The sequence below is a fragment of the Brachycentrus maculatus genome, unplaced genomic scaffold (genome assembly GCF_059751285.1).
Source record: "Brachycentrus maculatus isolate JH-2025_06_01 unplaced genomic scaffold, ASM5975128v1 h1tg000081l, whole genome shotgun sequence".
In the NCBI taxonomy this organism is placed as follows: Eukaryota; Metazoa; Arthropoda; class Insecta; order Trichoptera; family Brachycentridae; genus Brachycentrus; species Brachycentrus maculatus.
The window spans coordinates 3,353,521-3,378,852 of NW_028280835.1; the positions used below are offsets into that span (position 1 = coordinate 3,353,521).

The window sequence follows — 25,332 nt, forward strand, 5'->3', positions numbered from 1 at the left end:
GCGGGAGAGATTAGTATTTTTAATTCTCTTCGTTCGTATTGTGTTCTCTCCGAACAACTGACAGCAAAATACGCTTTCGACTGGCGTTAAGAGATTTACCCACGGGAAACAAACGTGACGCATTATTAAAAAAGCGATTAATTCATTAATTTCGAATGGTGATGTAACGAAAAAATGAGGCCGAGATGAGCACTATCGATAATAATTTAGAAAGGTGTGTTGAGATGCTTTGGGCACGTAAATCAAAGGAGTGAGTAAAGGACAATAATAATAATTATAAAACCCTTATCCGCACCCCAATGGTGCATAGGGCACTGCTTCATATAAACGCAATGTTATCTTGATCATTGGCACATGAATGAAAGGTTATCAGCCCTCCGCTTCAGGTACCAGTCCAGAGAATAAATATAACAGTGAAAAAATCACTTATATTTATTTGATCCCCCCCTGGGAATCGAACCCGGGACTTCCAGAACGGTAGCCGAGCGTGCTGACCATTACACTACGGAGGCGGACAAAGTAAAGGATAGTTAAACAAAATTATGAGACGAATGTAGTTGTTCATAGAAGCAGAGGAAGACCGAGGAAACCTTGTCATTACCAAGTATTTCTAATATTTGAGAATGGTCAGGTCAGGATTCTGAATTCATAAAATGTACAAATGTGTGCAGAGACCGATTGGTGTGGCGTTCTATTCTCTCTGCCTACCCCTGCGGAGAAGCGGCGTGATAATTAGTTAGTTAGTTTTTTAGGTTTTTTTCCAAATTTACAACATTTTGAGTGTGTTCACAATACTTGTTCACAAATCTGGGTTTTCTCCAATTAGGCGTTATTAGACTTTTGTGAACAAGTATTTTGACACACTTAAAATGCTGTTAATAAAAGTAGCTGGTCAAATAAAAAGCTGAATAAAAATCAAAAATCTTGTTTTCAGGCGTCTATCAGTATATAAAATAATTCGGTAAGGTAAAGATCTTGCGTATGAAATGTAGGTACATCATTTAATTACCCATAGTAGGTATTGCGAAATAAAACATTTAATTTTCAAAAAGGTAGTAAGTATATTTATTTATTTTTATAACCAAATTACCTTTTTTTCTAATTTATGAACGCCTACCCTGTATGTCGTACTAAAAGAAAATGTTTTACATCAGCTTTTAAAAATAATTACAATAAAATTTATTTACCCAAAAAAAAATATCTGAGTGTAACCTTTATTTGGAATTTTACATAGTAAAACAACAAAAAAATCACAAATTAAGCGTTTCTGTTCGTATATGTTTAGGGCCAATACAAATACAAATAACATTAATGCTGACTAACAATTTAAGGCTGTGTAAAAAATACCATTTTCAATGAAATGATCTCATCCATCTATTTATTTCGTAATTTTCATTTGAATACCCAATAACTAAGCAGATAATCGCAGTTTATTTGGGCTTTTAAAATTTGTACAAAATATTCGCCACGTTTATACGGTAAACATTTTCATCTCAAAATCTGAATATATGACAGCAATAACAATTTCTAAGGTATTAACCTGATTTACTGTATATTTACAAACTTTTAAACGAAATAACGACGTTATTTTTTATTGTGTATACCTTATAAATGTATGATGTCTGTACGGAGAAACATTTGTGTAATTTAAGCTTATAATAAAAACATGATTTAATATGAGAATTTTATCAATTAATATTAAATATTGGGAAAATGTATCTTATAGAAATTGGGAAAAATTGAGAAAAAACTTCAAAATCTTAACTGTCATTTTTATCTTATAATTCAATGTGAGATTCTACACATATGTAGTTTTAATAATTCGTTAAAAAATGGTAACTACATTTGATCTCTCGCCCTTAACAATTTCTCTACCACTTCCAAACAATAGATTTAGCAGTCTGGCAACTTAGGAAATAAACTTAAGTCTATACGAACACATATACGGGATGTAGTCATTGATCACATCTACATGTGCACCTATATATAGATAGTAAATACGTATAGACATATGTGTAAGAAACGTAATTGGAATCCCCACGAAAAAGTGAATCACTTTCCCAGAATTCAATGAAAACTATTGTTGAAGGTTACTCATGAATAATATTTCTGAAAATAACTCTTAATGAAAGAATTGTCCCAGAGCATAAAATATACACAGTATTAAATACGTATACTTATGCAGGGCTTTTTTTTAAACGAAAAACGTGCCGGAATTCACTTTATGTGAAGCTTTTTAGTAAAAATAATTTATTCGAATATCATTTATATATTTTGTATATTAAAAGCATTCATAACTTTGTGGTATGGTAATAAAACACCCTACTTACCTTCCACTGTTTACTTTGTGTAATACCACTTTTTATAAATTTAAAAATTTTTCATTTTTATACAAATGTAAAATCGTAATAATTTTAATTTAATGACCTGATGATGGAATAATTTTCCGAAACCGGTATTCACAAATAAGTGATCAAAAAAGTGGGAAAACAAAGTAAATAATGGATGGTAAGGAGAGTGTTTTATCATTTATCACAATACCATTTTTTATCATTTTGACGAATTGTATGTACAAATATAGATTGTAATTACGTAGGCACAAACATTGTTTCGTTTAATTGATTTTGAAAATTTAAAAAAATATATTTTCGTGAAAAAAGGTGTCGGAACGCCGTTCCACTGAGTTACATGAAAAAAAACCCTACATTATGTATGTAATAACGAGAGTATATCTAAATATCATAATTTGACACATTTTACAGAATTATGTGTGATTGTGATTAATTGTGTAATTTTAATTAGTTCGATTCGTTCAAAGTTCTCATTAACCGCAGGATTTGAATTTCTAGATCAGCTGTCTCTCGTTTCTCTGAAGTTAGTAACAGGATGCGACTCGGAGTGACGGGGGTATAAATCTCCCTCACCCCTCTTGGTGAAGCGCCTCACGGAACCAAGGGAAACTTTTAAACTCAACCGACACTTATTGATATAGTAGGTACCGGTTTAAATTATATTCGCGTTTAGAAATCTACGCTGATTGAGAAAACTTAGAATAAGGATTTTTTAGCGAAACAGATGTCACTCGAATTAAATAAGTCATTAACTGTATCAAGTTCAATCGCTATTACTACTACTACAACTACCATCACACCATTTCCCCGTAAGGGGTATACATAAAGGATGGAACTCCACATTTTTATACCTTGACATACACTTCTAGCTTCCTTCATATCTATACATCCAGTCAATATGCTCTCCGATTACGCAGACTTTTGACATTAAGTTCTGATTGATCTGACCGTGCCAATTTTTTTTTGTTCGTTTTTGTTCTCTTGTTGTTCATTCGCTCCATATGTCCATACCAAATTTCATTAAAATAATCAATTAACTGTATTCAAAGCAATAAAAATCTGTATAATTTTAAGAGTTTACAAATTAATATTATTATTTTTTGTACTAGTTACAGTTGAATTGACTAAATCTTATTTGAAAAGGTAGATATTTGTAGAACGAATGAATGAGGAAAGAACGGTAAAACAAATTTATGAGGCGAACGTTAGCGGGAAAAGAAGCAGAGGAAGACCGAGAAAAACATGGCACGATCAGGTATGCCAAATACTTGAAAGTGGTCAGGTTAGGAGTCGTAACAATCGGCGGGTAAGTATGAGGAGATGCATGAACGTGGAAGAGGCGAAGAATGTTTGCAAGGACAGAGTGGTGTGGCGCTCTATTCTCTCTGCCTACCCCTGCGGGGAAGCGGCGTGATGGTTAGTTAGTTAGTTAGTTTTATTTGAAAAGGTTGTCTTCCATTCAAATTGTCACTGCACAAATCTATTCTCAATCTTATAAAAATATTAAATTTTTTAGTCAGTTTTAGATACTTCAATTTTATCAAAACCTTTCTCTAAGTTTCTTCCATTTGTCTAACACATCTTATCCCCTGATTTCATCCCTCTGATTACCCCTCACCTTTAACATTAATCATATTTGCTTCATTTGATGTGTAGACTTATTTTGAAGCAAATAAATAACTTTAAAAGAGCAAAAATAGGTATGCCACGAGTCTATTAATAAAACACATGGTTATCATAATATGTAGGTACCTATAACCTTTGCTGAATTGAAATACTGCACAAATTGAAAAAAAGTCCATCCTCCTACCTTTGTAGTGAGAATTTTCATAGAAATTAATTAAACACTGCTATATCAGAGTGATAATCACAGTGACTATGCAAATTCTGAATCTAAAAATTTCAGCAATTTATTCCATCCTCTAATTAGGTTTCTTTCTCATTCGTACTCTGCGTCTTTACTTAGCTGCTCGAAAAGGTCGAACAAATTTTATTTGCGCAAGACTTTTTCTTCTTCTTATTTTAACTGAAAAAGCTTTTAGCGAAGTTTGCTTAATGTAATCAGGTCTGATTCAAATTACTTAACTATAAGTTGGACTGAAAAAATACAGTTTTAAGTGCATTTCGGTGAAGCTTTTCTTACAAAGTAGAAGTTTTAACACGTTCGAAGCTAGGTAGACATTGAGAATAATCAATTAATATTTATACAAAATATTTACTTGGTAAATACCACTATTCCACGGCATTTGATAGTAATGCTGAATTCATAGAAATACGTGACAGCAAATTTAGGAAATAGTTGTATTTACCAAATAAAAAAAAGATTTTTACTACATAGTGACAGCCGAATAAATTTATTGAATTGTAATAAAATTCTAACTATACTTGGAAACATATTGCTGTGGCTTAGTCTCGTGAAATATATAATGAAAAGAATAGAATGAATACATTTATATGTTTATATATATATATATATATATATATATATATATATATATATATATATATATATATATATATATATATATATATATATATATATATATATATATATATATATAATTTTACGATGCTTGTGAGGCGAGGGAAATACAAAAAAATCTATAAAACAATAACATAACAACAACATTCCAAATACTATGTGACAGCAGCTGTCAGGAAGCATGCTATCCTCCATGAATAATGTTCAGTATTGCGTGTGTTTCTGTTACGTTTAATATATGGCGATGGCAATGCGTTAAAAAATATATTAAAAACATGTTTTTACCTTTCACAGGTTGAAAAAACACCCATCACAGGTTCATAAGAATGCTCATATCCGAATGTAGTGTTGAAAATTCAAATGAATCGGTAAATTCCTTAAGAAGATGATTTTGAACAAACGAACATTAAAATTTTTATTTATAAAAATAAACACATCATCAAGTTTGGATTTAAAAATCATATCTCAAAAAATATATCGTTATGAGATTTTTTGCCATAATAAATTGTATGTACATGGCATTCATCATTTTGACATTTGAGCAGAGGGCCAAAGTGACCCTTAGCGCAATTATCGGCAGGCGTCTTCCCAAATTCATGGGAGAACGATACACAAATGTACATCATTACGATTGTCCAATGGCCACTTGTGTAATGTATTATTTCTGGCCTGGGGGTTGGCAAAGTAAGGGTAGCGGAGTCTTTTCTTTTATTGGCCACTCGCTAATGATCACTTGGGGTAATGCTGAACTCTAAGGGATGAATTGGAAACCTTTGTTGAGATAAACAAGGCGAATGTGTGGATAGTGTTGGCAACAATATAGAGAGAGAAAAACTCTAAAGTTTAGAATTAGCTTCACATACGGTGTTTGAAAATGATGCGGAATGCATCGAAACACGTGTCACAGTAGATTATAAGAAATAGTGGTATTTACTAAGTAAAACATTAATTAAAAAAAAAGAGAAAAATTAACCTACTATTTATCATATGAAGGCAAGGTGATCAGTTCTTAGCTTCTAGTACCAGTCTATGGTTAAATTGAATAAAAATCGTAAAAAAAAACTTTATTTTACAAAACAAAATATTTATTTTGACCACCCTGTGAATCGAACCTGGGATCTCCATCATGGTGTTCAAATATATTAACCACAACACTATGGAGGTAGACACAACTATTACATTGGTAATCAATTTTGTATCTTAATAATACACAAAAATTCAACATTTGTTATTTCATAATTTGACTAAATCTAAAAAATAATTTAACTATGCTGAATGCATAGTTAAATGTCATAATAGTCTTAAAGATATAGTGGTATTTACTAATTACGGTAAAACGTACAGTTTTTAAAAAAAGATTTATATTCTATAGAAAATTAGAACCTATGTACCTTCACTTGGGATAGTATAAATTGTTTTAATATTTTCTTCTTCTTTTCATTTTCTTGGTGTAGGGCCTGTTTTTAAGAGGGATTAGCCTCCTGCGATGTTAATTTCTAGCTGTCAATCCATCTCTTTGGTAGTAGTTTGGGTAATTTAAATATATATATATATATATATATATATATATATATATATATATATATATATATATATATATATATATATATATATATATATATATATATATATATATATATATATATATATATATATATATATATATATTTATATATAAATATATATATATATATATATATATATATATATATATATATATATATATATATATATATATATATATATATATATATATATATATATATATATATATATATATATATATATATATATATATATATATATATATATATATATATATATATATATATATATATATATATATATATATATATATATATATATATTATACACTTTCGACCAACTAAATATAGCATTTTTCTTGGACAATAATATAATTCTTCTCTCTTTTTCAGGTAAGTCGACTTCAGACATTTACAAGTGTATTCAAAAGAGTTCCCGGTAAGTAGTAGCCACGTGTTTCTTGAAAAAAAAAGTGTACTGAAACCATAATTAAATTCTAAAACAACCGTTTCATAGAAAATGGCGACGCCGACTAGCGCGTAAATAAAAATTAACACAAAAAACCTACGGGAGGTGCGATCAGATAGTTATGCAAAAGACTCGACGATATATTTACGGCCTCGCGGAGTACCGAGCGGTCTTCTGAACATCCTCAAATGGGTGGTCCGAAACTTACAGATTTATGTATTTTGTTATAAATTTATTAAAGTCTCATTAAAAATTCAACATGTTTACAGATGTAATTTAGTGGGTTGTGTATATGAGAGAGGTCAGTTCACTCAATTAATCAGCCAAAAAGTGGCTCATGAGAATTTTTAGACATTACAATTTTAATTCATATTGTGAGTAAATATTTTTCTATTGTAAAAATAAGATTGTTTTTCTTTTATTGTTGTTGTCGTTTTGGAATGTGGGTCTTCTTTTCCTTGGGCAAAAGTTTTAGAAGAATATACATATCTAAAATTTGTCACACCACACAGTAGGTTTTTTAAATTTATTGGCAAAGCACCCAATTTTGGGTGATACCTGACAGTAGGTTCTGGGTTTGATTCCTAGGGATTACTTAGCAAATGTTTTGTACTCTAAGATTTATTAAATATCACCCTTTTTTTAAATTTAATTTGATACACAGTGAAAGGATGGTTTTGCAAGTATTAATCTTATATTTATTTACAAATAACAAAACAATATTACTGAATTTTTATTTTATAATAATTATATTTTTAAATAAACCTAAATTATGGGATAATAAATTGCTTTAATTTTACTAATCATACTCTGAGATATCATAAAAAATATTAATCAACTAACTAACCATATCGCACTTCACCGCAGAAATAGGCAGAGAGAATAGAACGCCACACCGATCGGTCATTGCAAACAATCTTAGCCTCTTACATATTTCTGCAACTTATACATATAAGCTGACTTGCCCAATTTCAAGTATTTGAAATACTTGATCATGCCAAGTTTTCCTTGGTCTTCTTCTGTTTTTATTATTAACCACATTCCCCTCATAAATTTGTTTTACTAACCTTTCTTCACTCATTCGATTCACGTGCCCAAACTATATTATACACTTTCGACCAACTAAATATAGCATTTTTCTTGGACAATAATATAATTCTTCTCTCTTTTTCAGGTAAGTCGACTTCAGACATTTACAAGTGTATTCAAAAGAGTTCCCGGTAAGTAGTAGCCACGTGTTTCTTGAAAAAAAAAGTGTACTGAAACCATAATTAAATTCTAAAACAACCGTTTCATAGAAAATGGCGACGCCGACTAGCGCGTAAATAAAAATTAACACAAAAAACCTACGGGAGGTGCGATCAGATAGTTATGCAAAAGACTCGACGATATATTTACGGCCTCGCGGAGTACCGAGCGGTCTTCTGAACATCCTCAAATGGGTGGTCCGAAACTTACAGATTTATGTATTTTGTTATAAATTTATTAAAGTCTCATTAAAAATTCAACATGTTTACAGATGTAATTTAGTGGGTTGTGTATATGAGAGAGGTCAGTTCACTCAATTAATCAGCCAAAAAGTGGCTCATGAGAATTTTTAGACATTACAATTTTAATTCATATTGTGAGTAAATATTTTTCTATTGTAAAAATAAGATTGTTTTTCTTTTATTGTTGTTGTCGTTTTGGAATGTGGGTCTTCTTTTCCTTGGGCAAAAGTTTTAGAAGAATATACATATCTAAAATTTGTCACACCACACAGTAGGTTTTTTAAATTTATTGGCAAAGCACCCAATTTTGGGTGATACCTGACAGTAGGTTCTGGGTTTGATTCCTAGGGATTACTTAGCAAATGTTTTGTACTCTAAGATTTATTAAATATCACCCTTTTTTTAAATTTAATTTGATACACAGTGAAAGGATGGTTTTGCAAGTATTAATCTTATATTTATTTACAAATAACAAAACAATATTACTGAATTTTTATTTTATAATAATTATATTTTTAAATAAACCTAAATTATGGGATAATAAATTGCTTTAATTTTACTAATCATACTCTGAGATATCATAAAAAATATTAATCAACTAACTAACCATATCGCACTTCACCGCAGAAATAGGCAGAGAGAATAGAACGCCACACCGATCGGTCATTGCAAACAATCTTAGCCTCTTACATATTTCTGCAACTTATACATATAAGCTGACTTGCCCAATTTCAAGTATTTGAAATACTTGATCATGCCAAGTTTTCCTTGGTCTTCTTCTGTTTTTATTATTAACCACATTCCCCTCATAAATTTGTTTTACTAACCTTTCTTCACTCATTCGATTCACGTGCCCAAACTATCTCAACACACCATTCTTAATTTTATAGATAATGCGTATCTCAGTCTTGCATTCTGTACACGGCAATTTTTGTCTTTATTTTTTGTAAAGGTATTACAGAAAAATTGAGATGGAAAGTTTAGGAATATTAATGACGACACACATTATTGTAGTGAATGGAAACGCCAGAACGCAGTAAAGGCACATAAATCTTCGGCTAATGTATGCAGAATGCAGACCTGTCTGAGAACAATGCACAAAACAATCTGATATCCGCAATACCCACATCGGCTCCCATCAGATCAGAACCGCTCGTGTAACATTTTACTCGGCCGCTCCTCGCTCGCGGCACCTAGCTTGAGCACTCCTGGCCGGCTGACGTCTCTATCGCGATAACTGGAAATGGAAATGATTGACAAGCAACAAATAGGAAAAATGTTTCTACAAATGAGGTATAAGTCAGACGTGATTTATGGGAATCCACATCGTAGGTTTTTAAAATTAATATCCGTACTCCGTAATTCGGAGTGGTATTACACAAATTTAACGATGAATGATAAGGAGAGTGTTATACTACCATACCAAAAATTTAACACTGCTTTTAACCTACAAAATAAAGTCATTTGGATTTTAAATAGTCATGGAAATCAGTAAGAAAATGATAATGTACAAGTGGCTCTGAAATATTGCTATTGCTTATGCAACACCGCTTATCATGTTCCTCCTCAGGCTCCAACTTTACAAGTTTTATTTCCTATTCCGAATTGTGAGAAGTTTTACTATTTCAACATATTGAGTGTGTCCAAATACTAGTTCAAAAAATTTGCATTATCTCCAATTACAGGAGTTATTTTCATATTATTTTTTGACATCTCATCAAAGATGAAGAAGAATATGGAAGTCTGGGCATTTACGGGGCTGACGACAGTCATAGGTTGGATTAAGTGATCACTTTACACACGTGTAACATTCACCAATTCTACCCATTATTGACAACCACACTACTCAAATTATTGGAAGTTCTATGAATCAATTTGAAACATTATTCTTGAATCACTAGAACTTCACTAGAGACATATATTTTTTAAATGTAGTAATTTCATATATCACGCATTTTAAATAATAAATTTATGAGTAATAATCAAAATATTTACATTGAAATTTATGTGATTACTTTTTACATTTTTTATATATCTCAATGATGCCAGAGCAAAAATATTTAATTTGGAATAATTATGGATAATAAAAATCATCTTAATATGTTTAATGTTTTAACCTTTTCGTCGTGTTCAGATGTTTAACTAAAATTATAGCATATAACCATTTACCAAGTTTCAAAATATATTTTTATCTCTTCGTCAGGACAACCCCCAAACTTTTATGCAAACACCGCTGTAAATAAATAAAAAATAGCATTATTGAAAAAAAACTTAAAGCTTTATTAAATATTTATTCACATGCGTTATCAAGGTCTGCAAAAAACTCAGACCTATACCCACTAAGCATCTTTTCATTATTCTTATTAAACTGTCTTAAAGCCATGCAAGTACCTACCTACATATTGTTTAGAAAAATACTAGAATATTTTGGTATTAATTTTCATTAAAGATTTACAAATAATTTCTTTAATTTAATATTACCTTTTCTTTTTTACCATTTTCTTCCGCTTCCTCTAACACTTATATGCATCCAATAGTGCATAAGACAATGCATTGTACCGTCGCAGTGTTATCTTTTATTGCATGAAGGCAAGGTGATCAGTCCTGCGCTTCTTATATCATTGCCGAATTCAATAAATATGAGAGTATAAACCAAATATATTTATTTTAACCCCTTTAGAAATCAAACCTAACACGCTTACCACTGCACTACGATGCCAGATAATCTTCGGCATCTTTAATCAACTAATACATAATATTTTTATTTTTAATTCAATATTAATAATAATAAATAAATCCCTTACCGCACCCCAATGGTGCATAGGGCACTGCTTCATATAAACGCATTGTTATCTCGATCGATTACACATGAAGGAAAGGTGATCAGCCCTCCACTTCAGGTACCAGTCCAGTGTAATATTGAATAAATATTAGAGTGAAAAAATCACTTATATTTATTAAACCCCCCTGGGAATCGAACCCGGGACCTCCAGAACGGTAGGCGAGCATGCTGACCATTACACTACGGAGGCGGACAAAATGCAGAACAATTATAATGAAAAAAAAAGTTCAGTTAAAATCTAATATTTTTTCCTTCATTCTGTCAAAATATTCCCAATTTTAATAAGTAAAACACAAATTTTAAATATAACAAATAATCATGTTTACTTATTAGCAGGGTGTAGTTAAAACAAATAACGCTAACAAAATAAATGCCTTTTTTGAATCCGCGCCGTTATAATTGAATTAGAATCGGCTGGTGGCGACAAAAATGCAATTTTAAAGCGCATTCCGCTGTGGAATTGAATGGAAATTCCTCCATGCACCGTACACAACACACAACACACGCACACAGACACCCTGTTTTCTCTGTTTTTGTAGTTGCGTCAGTATGAATACCCTGTATACAATATACAACCCCGACTATTGTATCGTTTCTGCCCTTATCCAATATATACGTACATGGTTTGAATTTTATTTCGTCGACGAGACATTACAAAGATTGATTAAATTAATTAAGAAAACGAAATGAAGAATCTACTAATCTTTTTAATTTGTTAGCTAAATCTATAGATCAATTTCAATATTTGTCGTTTTAATAAAGATCAATAATCAAAAATTAAAATTAAAAAAAATATAGCTAGATATAACGAATGCAAGTACCTACCTACTAACACGTCCTTAATAAAAATTGAGCTAAATCTCTAGATCAATTTAAGCAATTATTGTTTTAGTGGAGATCAATAATCAAAAATCAATTTACAAAAAAATCAAAGGTAGATGCATTATATTTATGTACCTACACGTACTTGCAAAATAATACTTAAAATTAGTAATTAAAAAATACTAATAATAAATTAGTAAGTAATTAATAAATAATAATAAAAATTAGTGAAATTAGCAATTTTAGTAGTAAATGAAAATGTACGATTACCTATATCATTATCATGACATTTAACACATTCCAGTTTTAAAAATCAAGAGAGAAAACAACATATAGATGGATATATGTGGCACCTAAAAAAAAGAGAAATTAACAAATTTATGGTAAATGAGAATGCATTTAACTATCATGATATTTACCACATTATACTTTTAATAATTGAAAGAGGTATACTTAATAAATGAATTATTACAACAATTTTTTCTTTGGAACCTCGTGTAAAAACACAATTTTTGTTATAATTGTCACATAATACTCCAGAGGTCAATGTATTTTATAAAAACAACATTATAATTCAACATGGTGTCTGCTTCGCGTAAAGAACGAGTCCAGATTTTGCGAAGTACTTATTAATATACTCGTATTAATAGAATGATCCATAGGACACTCGTATAGAAGCGCTGTTATCCTAATCACTAAATACTTAGGGGAAATGTGATCAGTCTCGCATTTTAGGTACCAGTCTAAGTGAACTTTTCATAAATAATCGAGTGAAAAATCACCTATATTTATTTTGACACCCTCGAGAATTAAACTCAGAATCTTCAGCATGTCAGCCAAACGCACTGGCTATTTTAAATAAATATATATTTAATATGTTCAAATGTATATATATATATCTTTATATTTATGTATATAAATGTGTGGGTGAGACCTTCCAGGGCTGTCAAATGCAGTCTTCCGCCAGGAACCCATAAACAGGGGAGTTGATTATTGTTTCAACGGTCCGCAGAACACAGTTTACTTCCCCTGTGATATATTATGATTGCAGGGGTGAACTAATCAAATCAAGATTATTTAATAAATTTCTAATCATATAAAAACGGTGCGAAATTCCAATGATGCAAACTTTGCGGTTTATAAATTATTACCTACCAACGAATTATTTCAATGACACCATTTTTTCCAATCGAAAAGTATTCACATTTTAACCCCATTAGAGAGTTTCATTATATGATGAACAAAAAATAGTGAAAAACGGTAAATCGTGGGTAAATCTTTAATATTATTATTTAAAGATGTAAGCTTTTAGCGATTTAAGATTTAAAAGCCTTTTCTTTTCAATTTGGTAAGTTGGAAGATATTACTTCTTAGCAAATAAGCCCACCAGCGTACATGAATTATGTACAAGAAGTTTAAATAAATAAATAAATGAAAGAAGAAAATAAATGTACAAAAATGCTACTACTATTATTTACCAACTAAAATAATACGTTTGTAAAGACAGAATGGTGTGGCATTATGTTCTCTCTGTCTACCTCTGCGGCGAAACGTCAAGATGGTTAGTTAGTTAATTACTTATCTGCTCAACACAGACTATGAGTAAAGAATCAAAAACCACACTTCTACATATGTACGATGTGTTATATTTTACTCAATTAATACATTTAGTTTAAAGAAATCAAGAATAAAATCAGTTTTCATGAAATCAACATTATTTTTACATATCCTCGTATGTCAAATATTAACCGCTGAAAATATGGAAAAAATAAATATTTAAATTATTTAAAGTACTACTCTAAATAATGTAAAGCTTGCGGGTACCTTTCCATACACGTTCTTTTATGTGTATATTAAAAATTTTAACCACTGGAAATAAGGAAAAAATAAACATTTAAATTATTTAAAGTGCTACTCCAAATAATGTAAAGCTTGCGGTTCATTTCCATACACGTCCTTTTTATGTATATTTAAAATATTAACCACTATAAATAAGGAAATAACAAACATTTAAATTATTTAATGTGGCTTCTCCAAATAATTTTAAGCTTTCCACCTAACTCGTAAAGCGCTCACAAAAATCAGAGAGCGCCGCAGAAGTGCAGCAGAATCTGCAGCAATTTACACCAAAGAGCGGCAACCCCTGTTTGGATCACAATACACCGTGGGGTGTCCGAGGGGCGGATTTGGGGGTAGCTCCACCCCTGTGTGCAGGAGACACCCTCCCCCACTAGCGGCCCCCGTCCCCTACCCGACATCCCCTCCATTCATTCCTTGCGATGCATCGGTAGGAGAAACTAGAAAGGAAATTGTATTTGGTACTTAGTGCATGGTTAGATTAACATGGGTTTAAATGCTGCTGCTATATAGCGTTATTGAATAATGTTTATATATTTAACATATTAAATTCACACGAGTTTCAATTTTAGTTAAACTCATAGTTAAAATATTATGGTAAAAGTTTCGTAAAAATAACCCATTGGCATAATTATTTATTTCCGATCATCCATTATATTATGTATTTGAAATCACGGGAGGGCACAGGAATTTTAACCGTATCCCTTAGAATTTGTAGGCACACATCTGACTTACAATATCAGCATATGACTTCGAGCATATTATTTTTAAAACTATTATTTTTTCTCGGTCATACTTTTTATTATATTTTAACTAATATTAATTATTTAAAAATAACATTACTTTCGACTTAAGATGAAGCATCTTTCGTTTTTTTTATATGAAAGAAAATGAAAGTCTGAGCACTGTTTTGGAACTTGGATGTATGCAATGGTCTTGAATCCGTTTTGAATATCGGTAGTAATTCAATACGTTTGGAAGTATAAACATGGGTGAAATTCATTCCATATACAGTAGGTACTCACCCGCTACACTAAATACACCTTCACCCTATGTACACTCTCTAATAAATAAATAATGATTTTATATTTTGTATATTAAAAGCAATTTCATTTTAATGACCTGATGACGGAATTAGTTATCAGAAACCGGTAACCACGAATTGGTGTTTAAATTTGTAAATAATAATATATTGTAAAGAGATAATATTTGAAGTACGTTTCCGACTGAATGAGTTAATGTTTCACTACACCAACGTATATCTTTTTACTGAAGCTTTTTTAACGTAAAAAAATGTTAACGCTTTATGGGACAAAGCGCTTAAATACATCCCTGCAAGTTATATTTGTGTGGAAACTTTTTTTATTAGATTCTGGATTTTTGTGCGGAGCTTTTTTCTCGTTTTCCTCCGCCTTTTTGTCTCGTCCGTCGCAAAGTTTTTAAAGACGCTCAAGTTAAATGCAATATACTCGAGCTCCAGTCGAGAAGGGTTTTAGCAAAGTTTAAATTGTTGTAGGAAGTTGAATTTCGGGTCGGCTGGGTTCGGACCGTGTACAACTTGCGCAAACAATGCAGTGGTCAAACTTTGCCTTCACTCTTGTCGCGCTGTTGTTTTGCTAGTAGATTTATTCCCATATTTGCCATATTTTCAGCCCTAGAATAAATATTTGAAAAATCACAAATTCAAAAAGGTGTGATAAGAAAATATACTGAAATTAAAATAACCGAAGTACCTATTCCTAAGAACATAATTTCAGCCCCTCAAACGAATATCTAAAACAAATATCCAAAACACATGATAAGACAATATTTTGAAATATATTTTAAGTAAAAATAACATGAAAGTATGATAAGACCATATTTTGAAGTTGAAATAACCGAAATATACCTAAGGATATGATTTCATCCCCTCAAATAAATATTTAAAATACAAGTAACAGAAACGTATGGTAAGACCATATTTTGAAGTTGACATAATTATAACTAAGGACATAATTACATCCCCTCGAATAAATATTTAAAAAACAAATAACTTAAACATATGATAAGACAAAATCTTGAATTTTAAATAACCGAAGTGTGCGTAGGGACATAATTTCAGCCCTCAAATAAATATTTAAAATACAAGTAACAGAATTATATGAAAAGACAATATCTTGAAATTGAAATAACGGAACTTTACTTAAGGTCATAGTTTCAGCCCCTCAAATAAATATTTAAAATACATATGATAAGACAATATGTTGAAATTTAAATAACCGAAGTATACCTAAGGAAATAATTTCATCCCCTCGAATAAATATTCAAAACATAAATATCAGAAACGCATGATAAGACAATATCTTCAAATCAAAATAAAGAAAGAACACCTAAGGACATAATTTTCGTTACACCTAACATTGTGTTTTAATTTTTAATATAATTTTTACTTGGTAAATACCACTATTTCTTAAAACCTACTGTGACACGTGTTTCGATGCATTCCGTATCATTTTTAAAATATTTTAAGAAATAATGGTAATTTAGCAAGTAAAATCCTTATTTAAAAATTGATAGATTTTACCACAAAGTGACTGCTAAATCAAATAGTGAAATTATTTTTATTTTGTTAAAAAAAATTTTCGCCAAATAGAATTTCATTTAAAATGTACGGCCAACAATTTTTTTCTCGGAAGCTCTGTCGTCTCTTTGATCGTAAATTAATAAAATGTAAAATGACGCATGTCCCGTAATTTATTTGACCTTTAAGTTGGGGTAGTTTTATCTTTTATTTCACCCTACTTTGTCTTGAATAGGGACGATATCACATCGATCTAAATTAAATCAAGTTTTCATTCAACTGGTAGATTTATATGACGCTACCATACAATGACATTTATTTGTGATATTAAACTGATTAAATTCTTATAAGTTGTAAAGTTCAAATATAAAAATTAAATAAAAATCCAATAAACCGTTGGTATATATATTTTTTTATTCATAAATTTTGAAATTTCACCCTTTAACTAAAAAATATTTTCATAATGTATTAACAAAGTTTATTTTGATTATTTAGTTTATATACGTACATATATGTAGTAGTTTCTCTGTAAAGAACTTACAAAAATATAGACATGAGATTTTTTGCAATGAATTAACATCCAAGCAGTTTTTATTGGGTGCATCCATATGTCGATAGTAATAATAGTAATATCAACATTCGAATATTCGAAATACCATATTGTTTTATTAATTGATTTGGCAATCACTTTGAGGTAACATGTAGGCATCCAATTTAAATTTAAAATCACTCGGTAAATATTAATATTGAAACAAATCATAATGTTTTATTGGTTGGTTCGGCAGTCCCTTTTTGGTAATATGTGTCCAATAAAAATGAAATTAAAAGAAAATACAATATTGTTTCATTATTTGACTCGACAGTTACATTGTGGTAATATATATCCAATTTAAATTTAAATCTATCTACTTAATATCTATTGTATTAAATGCATCAAAATGCGCGTCGCAATAGATTTGAAGAAATAGTGGTATTTACGACGTATTTAAAAAATATCATATTGTTATTTGGTTTTAAAATATTGAAATTGTAAATGAACGACATATTGATAAAAATATGTATGATAAACAACAAACAATATTTGTGGATTTGGTGTTCAATTACACAGTAGTTTGATAATCCCGTAACAAGTCGAAAAAATTTTCACAATTTTTTTAAAAAAATATATACATAACTTAGGTGACTCAAATCAGTGTTTAATTTTTAAATTTAAATAAACAATTTAGCTAAAAGAAATATTTTTTGCATAATATCTTTATCAGGGATAATGCGTGCAAAATGAAATGTCGAATTTGAATATAATTCTTGTTCAATTACATCCGTCACGCTCGCCCTAACACGGGCGCCGCTTCAACTTTTCCGGCTCCGTTTTCATCGGGGGTATGGAGGGATCACAGCCGGGGATGGAAGGGTGGAGGGGAGGGGAGGAGAGCCAGCCCAGCATCACACAGCCTGGCGTCTCTCAGTACTCCGACGCCCGCGCCACGACGCCTACCCGCGATGTGAACGCCGCAAAACAACTGCCCAATCGAGAAACGCGACAATCGAACTATATTTTTTAGTTTTATTTTTTATTAATTTCGCTTCGATGTTCTAAATTCACCGGTCTCGTTCGCAGTAGTGCTTCCGTCGCAGTGGCTTTTTACGTTTTTATTCTGAAAAATATTTGTATTTATTTTGCGCAAAAACCAAATCTGCGACGCGGTCCGCAAACACCGACACGCCGCCTTGTGAATATTAAGATCAAAAATAATCGTCGAATTTCGATTAATATAAATAAACACCCGTGCTACTCAGTCGTGCCGATGGTTTTAGATAAATTTAGAGTACAAACTAGATTAGAAAGAAGAGTGGAACGATAGCGTTGAAGGAGTACAAAATCCATTAAGCTATTCATATTTGGAAACAGGGTCATAGTCGTAATTAAGATAGCAATTGATTTTTTTTATACCCTACTTATAAAAGTAGATCAATTTTAAATTAACAAAATAAACCAAAGTGTTAGAAACGCTTATTTATAAACGGTGAATCAATTATACATTGAACTGGTTTCGTCTCAACAACGCGATATCAAAAACGATACAGTGATATAATAAACCCACGAAAGTAATTGAAAAATAAATCTTGTGCATCGTAAAGAGAAAACATAAAGTATATTTAACACACACCATGAATATTGAACACTTACTAAAAATAGTCTTGATTTTATAACGCATATTTAAAAAATATTTAACGATTATTTTTAAAAATTCGTTTAGACATTTTTTTTCGAAATCCCCTCGCGATCAAGGATTGAATCGGATTTTTTCGTCGCGTACTTGTCAGTGAATTCGTGATTAGAGGGATGAATCCACTATGGAGGGCTTTGAAGGTAAACAAAAAGCAACCGGTGCCTCGTTAAGGGATGAGTATTAGTGGCATCAAGCGAACATTTCCTCTATCAAGGTAAACCCCTTAACACATCCATCTACTTGGATAATTTATTTCATGAAACGGGGTGACAAAACGACTGTTTAGTCACGCGAAGTCATTTATTAATAGTACCAAAAATTCATCAGATAAACTTCATGTTTTATTTTATTACTACAACTTATAATGCAAGCCGAATAATTTATTAATCCCTTGTCGCACTTTTTTTTTGGTAATACACTTTGCGATAGTAAATACTTTTTTGCTAGTTTAATATTTTAAATTAATTAATTAAACGAGTCTACCTCCATATTGTATAGTTGTTCATATGACCATCGTGCTGGAGGTCCCGGGTTCGATTCCTGTCGATTTGTCGATTCCGACAAATAAATATAAAATAAACTATAAACTATAACATTTGTTTAAAATTATCTACCCTGAACTAGTATCTGAAGTGCAGGGGTTTTCTTCATGGATTTAACGATCAAGATAACACTGCTTAGTAAAGAAGAAAAAAACAAAAAGCAAAAACCGTTTGAGCGTAATACCTCAGGTGTTTTTATTATGTCTACTTTTTTGCCACGTAATAATGTACTGTTTTAAAGCAGACAACCTAAATTTGAAAACATGCAAAAATTTATTTAAAAAAAATCACTTGATGACTTACAAATGATAAATGATATAATTTAAACCATTGCTATCATTAACCACAGTAAGTCTAAGCGTATTAAACTTACACGCACGTTGTTCTGGGTTCAAATCCCAGTAGTATACATATATTTGTATGCACAATATATATTTGTTTCATCCAAGCAAAAACATTTTAAACTAGTTTTTTTTTATGCATTCAAAATGGTGTTTTATAAACATAAGGAGATTCAATATGTTACCAAAAAGATCTCTTAAATTTATTAAAATAGCCATATCAGGTTCGATTCCTGACTACATCAGTACTTATAAATAAAATTATAGCCTTAATGATTATCTTTTTATTTAATATCAAAATCATTCTGAATGAAATCAGTGAATCAAAAATAAACAAAAAAATATTTGAGAATAAAACAGTAATGAAAAATACTAAATAATAAAGGTGATATTCAACAATTTCACAAAGTTGGGTTCAAGTCATTAATTAGTTGACAAATAATATTTTTCTGTGATATTGTGATTTTTTCCAACAAAAATATTTTTTGCAGATTTGAAATGAGATCGTTAAGGTGATTATAATTAACAAATGGTAATAATTTATAATCCGAATATTACCAGGACAAACGTAAAAATGACGCGCAGAAAAAGGTGCAGATGATCCCTAAAACTTTTTTTTATACGTGGCCAAATGTGGGAGTCAACTATATTTTGTGATAGAAAAACAGATGTGTTTAAAGTGGGACAGAAAGCAATAATATTATACGACGTGTCCAATTTTGAAAAGACTGTTTTCGGAAGCGTTTTGTGATTATTTTATTTTATTTTTGTAAAGGACAATAGGGTGGTAGAAAGTGACGTAACGGAAGAATTAGCAGAGTACACGAAGGTTGGACAAGTGAAAGTTACAGGTGAGTCGAAGACCCTGTTTTATTGAGGGCATAAATTAGGTATTATATTTTGTGCCTTTAGTGTATTGTTAGAATTTTTGCTCATTGACGAAAATTATGACCAGTTTTTTTTTTGTAACAGGTAGCAGCAATTTTTGCACAAATTTAAGAAATATGATGTGTTTAAATAGTTTACTGTGGTGTATTAATGCAGTACTTAGTTTGAACGAATAAATTTTTATGTTGTAGTGTAAACGTGAACACTTTTCTTTTTAAATATTTAAATTCTGTGATTAAATAATATATACACACAAACATATGTAAAAATATATATCCAAAAATATATATATATATATATGTATATATTTATATATATATATATATATATATATATATATATATATATATATATATATATATATATATATATATATATATATATATATATATATATATATATATATATATATATATATATATATATATATATATATATATATATATATATATATATATATATATATATATATATATATATGAATATATATATATATATATATATATATATATATATATATATATATATATATATATATATATATATACATATTTATATATATATATATATATATATATATATATATATATATATATATATAATTATTTATTTAATATGACCCCGGTACTTGAAGCACGGGATTGATCACTATGCTTTCATGTTAGTAACGATCAAGATATCACTGCGTCAATACGATGCATGTTATGTTTCCAATTATATAATAACAATTTGGATTTCATGAAAATGTTTTTGATTGCAATCACTATACTCAGAATATAATTTATTATATTCCGTACATTCTTGTTTTAATAAATATGTAAAAGTATATATCTATTTTTCTATTCCTTAAAAATGTACATCCTAGAGATAAAAATTATCGCACTGTACCAGGCATTCATTATATATGCAAATCTGACTTATTGATATTTTTTAATTATCTATCTAATTTATATCTACTCACAGAAAATTTCCAATGCTTAAATAACATTAAATTTACAACATTTTGAGTGTGTCCAAATACTTGTTCAGAAAATCTGGATTTTCTCCAATTACAGGAGTTATTTTCATATTATCTTTTGACATCTCATCAAAGATGAAGAAGAATACGGAATTTGGTAAATTTTACACGTGTGTAAAGTGATTACTTAAACCAGCCTATGACGGTCGTCAGCCCCGTAAATGCCCAGACTGAGACGTCAAAAAACATTAAATATAATAATAATAATAGTCTCAACTTCTTCTGTTTTTCTTTTTTTTATGTTCTCATTAATGGTCCTTTATGAGCCCAGTTGTACTTAATTGGATGTTTTATAGGTATATTATATTTTAATATATTTTTTAATCCTAGTTTTACGGGCATCGTTAGTGTGTTTGTATGTAAATCTGGTGCTTCAATTGAAAGCCCGTTAGCTTAAAAAACCGTAGACTGTACCAGTACTCCTCGCGATATGTAAATTGAAACAGATATACAAGTATTCAGATTTACCTCCAAGTTCGTAGATACGTACAGCGCTTTTTTCTTGCTAAATTACAATTGCTAATACTATTTCTCTTCGTTCTCGTGTTTCTTGCGGTCTACTGGATTCTTGTTCTTTTCATATTTCCTCTTTTAAATATCTTTTTGGTATTTTTTTGCGCCTTACCTGATACTCTAAAGGTACTAAGGAATACGCGAAATAATATTTTGCGTGGGAAAGATTATTATGTTAGATGATTTATGCCAATTGAATTGTGTACAATATTCTCGGCTCGTGGACAGTTTCAAAATACTTTTTTATTTCAAATAAATGAAAAAGCTGTAATTTACATATTAATTTCTTGAATAGATATACGTAATTGCGAAGTTTCATTTCATATAACATTTTTTCTTTAGCCAAAATTAACCCGTAATATATTAACTATTGATGATAATAATATATCCGCCAAAATATACCCGCAATATATTAACTACTGATGAACGATGGTTTTTCATACATACGATATAATTAATATTCAAACAAAGCAAGGGGTGATGCAGATAAAATTGTGTACATTTTCGCTTATTCATATTTCGTTATTCCCTTTCTAGATAACTAAACTAACCATCATGCAGCTTCCCAGCAGGGGTAAGCAGAGAGAATAAAAAGCCACAACAATCTGTTTGTGCAAACAATCCTTCCTCTGCCACATTCATGCATCTCCTCATACATACCCGACGATGATTCCGAATCGTGGGCTGACCGTTTTGAAGTATTTTAAATACTTCACCCTTTTTTTAATCAAAATAAATGATATTTTATATTCTTATGATATCTAGGAATACGTTAATTTGATACAATTTTTATATTAGCTTAAACAATTCTTTTATAAATGAAATGAGTTGTAAAAGTTTTTAAAATATCAATTGAGTTGTATCCAAAACACGAATATTAAGTTCAAGACATAAATCACAGATCCACGAACATGTATTAAAGTTTATTAACAAAAAGCTCATTGATATCTACACACTTCTTATACAACACATTGTACATAAAGATAACATTTTCAAGTACCGAGAGTGTTTAAGTAGCATTTAATTTGAAAGCATATAAGAAGTCTGGTTTTCATTATAAATAGATCACAAACCCGACTGGACTCTTATCTATCTCTAATAAATTAAATCCAAATGATTATGTCAGAATAAAATATTATTTTAACAATATGGTGACTGACTGGTATAAACACATTTATAAATATAAATATATACGTGTATACATATAAATATATATATATATATATATATATATATATATATATATATATATATATATATATATATATATATATATATATATATATATATATATATATATATATATATATATTTGTTTATGTATACAAATATATGTCTATTATATTATTTAAGAGTTAAACACTTCTATACTTATTTCATTACACTACAGTTGTTTTCGAAAATAGTGGTGTGTAATGAAATAAATCTTAATAAATGGTTTTATACAAGTATTTTATTTTTAAAATAATAATCATGTCATTCTAAAAAGTTACAGTGTTGTGATGCAGAATAAGTCGTTATATATAATTGTAATTATGAAAATAACTCCTGTAATTGGAGATAATCCAGATTTTGTGAACATTATTTGGACACACTCAAAATGTTGTAAATAAATTATCTGGTCAAATTATAAGCTTAATAATCAAAATGAAAATGGTATTTTCTGGCGTTTCTCATGTGTGTGATTATAATCCAGGAATCGGATCTCACATACTGATATAAGAGTTTCTGCTTAATAAAAAGCTTCTTTACATCTCACCAATCTCTAGTGGAGTTCTAGTGATTCATGAACAAGGTTTCTAAATTGGTTCACATATATATATAGAACTTCCAAGAATTTGAGTAGTGTGGTTGTCAATAATGGGTAGAATTGGTGAATGTTACACGTGTGTAAAGTGATCACTTAAACCAGCCTATGACGGTCGTAAGCCCCGTAAAAGCCCAGACTTCCATATTCATCTTCATCTTTGATGAGATGTCAAAAAATATATATATAATAATTATAAATGTATTAACATTTTGAATTCACTCCAAATAATGATTTCCATATCGATTATTCTGAGACGAAAAAAAACGGGTGGATACTTTACGTTAAACCATAGTAGGTACGTGACTTCTTCAATATGTTTATAAACTGTGCGTGTTAAAAAAGTGTATGTTTTTATATGTGGATATTATCTGCACAGTATAATTTAATGTCTTCCTCCCTGAAGTTGATTAATTGTACATTCGAAAATTAGGGTTAATTAAAACAAGCTTCACTTATTTACGTCGGTAAGTCGAGTAATACGTGATCGTAGTAACACGAAAGAGGTGTTTTTATTATCTCTCGTATCTCGGAAACGGCCGATCGCTCGCTATCGAACCGACGATAAATTTTGCCCGATGAATTTGATCGACTAATTGCCGTCGATTCGGTTTGTGTATGCACGCAAAAAATATTAATTGCGTACGACTTCTCATATCAGACAGGGCATTAAAATGCAATTTATGTCAAAAGACATTGAGTCTGATTGCAAATGACGGATTTAAAATGAATAACGTTTTATAAGATACATTGAGAATCATCACTTAATTTAATTCAATAAGAAATGTGACCGCGTGTAGAATAAGTTATACTTTATTTTGTATCATTCAATAATAATTTATGAACTTATTTATAATGTCACAAATGAAATATATACCCACCTGTTTGAATCAATAAAGTCAAATGAAATGTATTATTATTTATTTCAAAAATATATACATTTATATTTTATTTAAATAACGTAATTACCCTCTATGCCTCTACTTTCAAAGACTTTTCTATGGGTAGGATAGTAAGAATTGGGAAGGTTAGTGAGAAAAATATATCATGAATACCCAGGCCAATTAAAATAATATTTCTTTCATCTAAACAAAAGCTAGTAGTATTCTCAATTAAGCGAATATACCACAAAATAAAATTCAAACAATTAATAAAATTAAACAGTTTTAAAAATAATTTTAGACTATTTATTTATTGATTTTTCGTTTAATTTGTAGAACTCCGAATTTAAATATAATAAATATCAAGTGACTTGTTGAACTTTTTACTGTGCAACAGATCTTTTTATGTAAAACCTGAAGGTTTTTTCTCCATTTGAAAAATATTTAGTATATTAAAAAAAAATTAAACAATGTCTTTTCTTCAAAATGCAAAAACAACACTTTGTGCCCTGTAGCGGGTAAATATTAAGTTAAAAATATGCAGCTTTTGCTGGGATATAGTACATTTTCTGGGCATTCTGAAAACATGCACAACTGAAAATTGACGATTTTGGATTTATGACGTTCTTGAAAGGAGTAAGCGTACTCTTTGTCTTTTTTTGACTTATTAGATGTAAAAATAACGTTTAGGGGT

General features: G+C 29.8%; 1 protein-coding gene across 3 annotated transcripts in view; it reads left to right on the forward strand.

Moving 5' to 3' along the window:
- The window catches only part of Antp (homeotic protein antennapedia), a 410,782-nt gene that overhangs the window by 211,073 nt on the left and 174,377 nt on the right, over nt 1–25,332 (forward strand). Inside the window, exons 1-2 of one of the 3 annotated variants that reach the window (XM_088257488.1) lie at nt 17,905–18,862; nt 20,023–20,382. The exons of the other annotated variants lie outside the window; for them this stretch is intronic. The gene's annotated coding sequence lies outside the window, so the exon portion shown is untranslated. Of the gene's footprint in view, nt 1–17,904; nt 18,863–20,022; nt 20,383–25,332 lie in introns of those variants that run through there. 3 annotated transcript variants of the gene reach the window in all.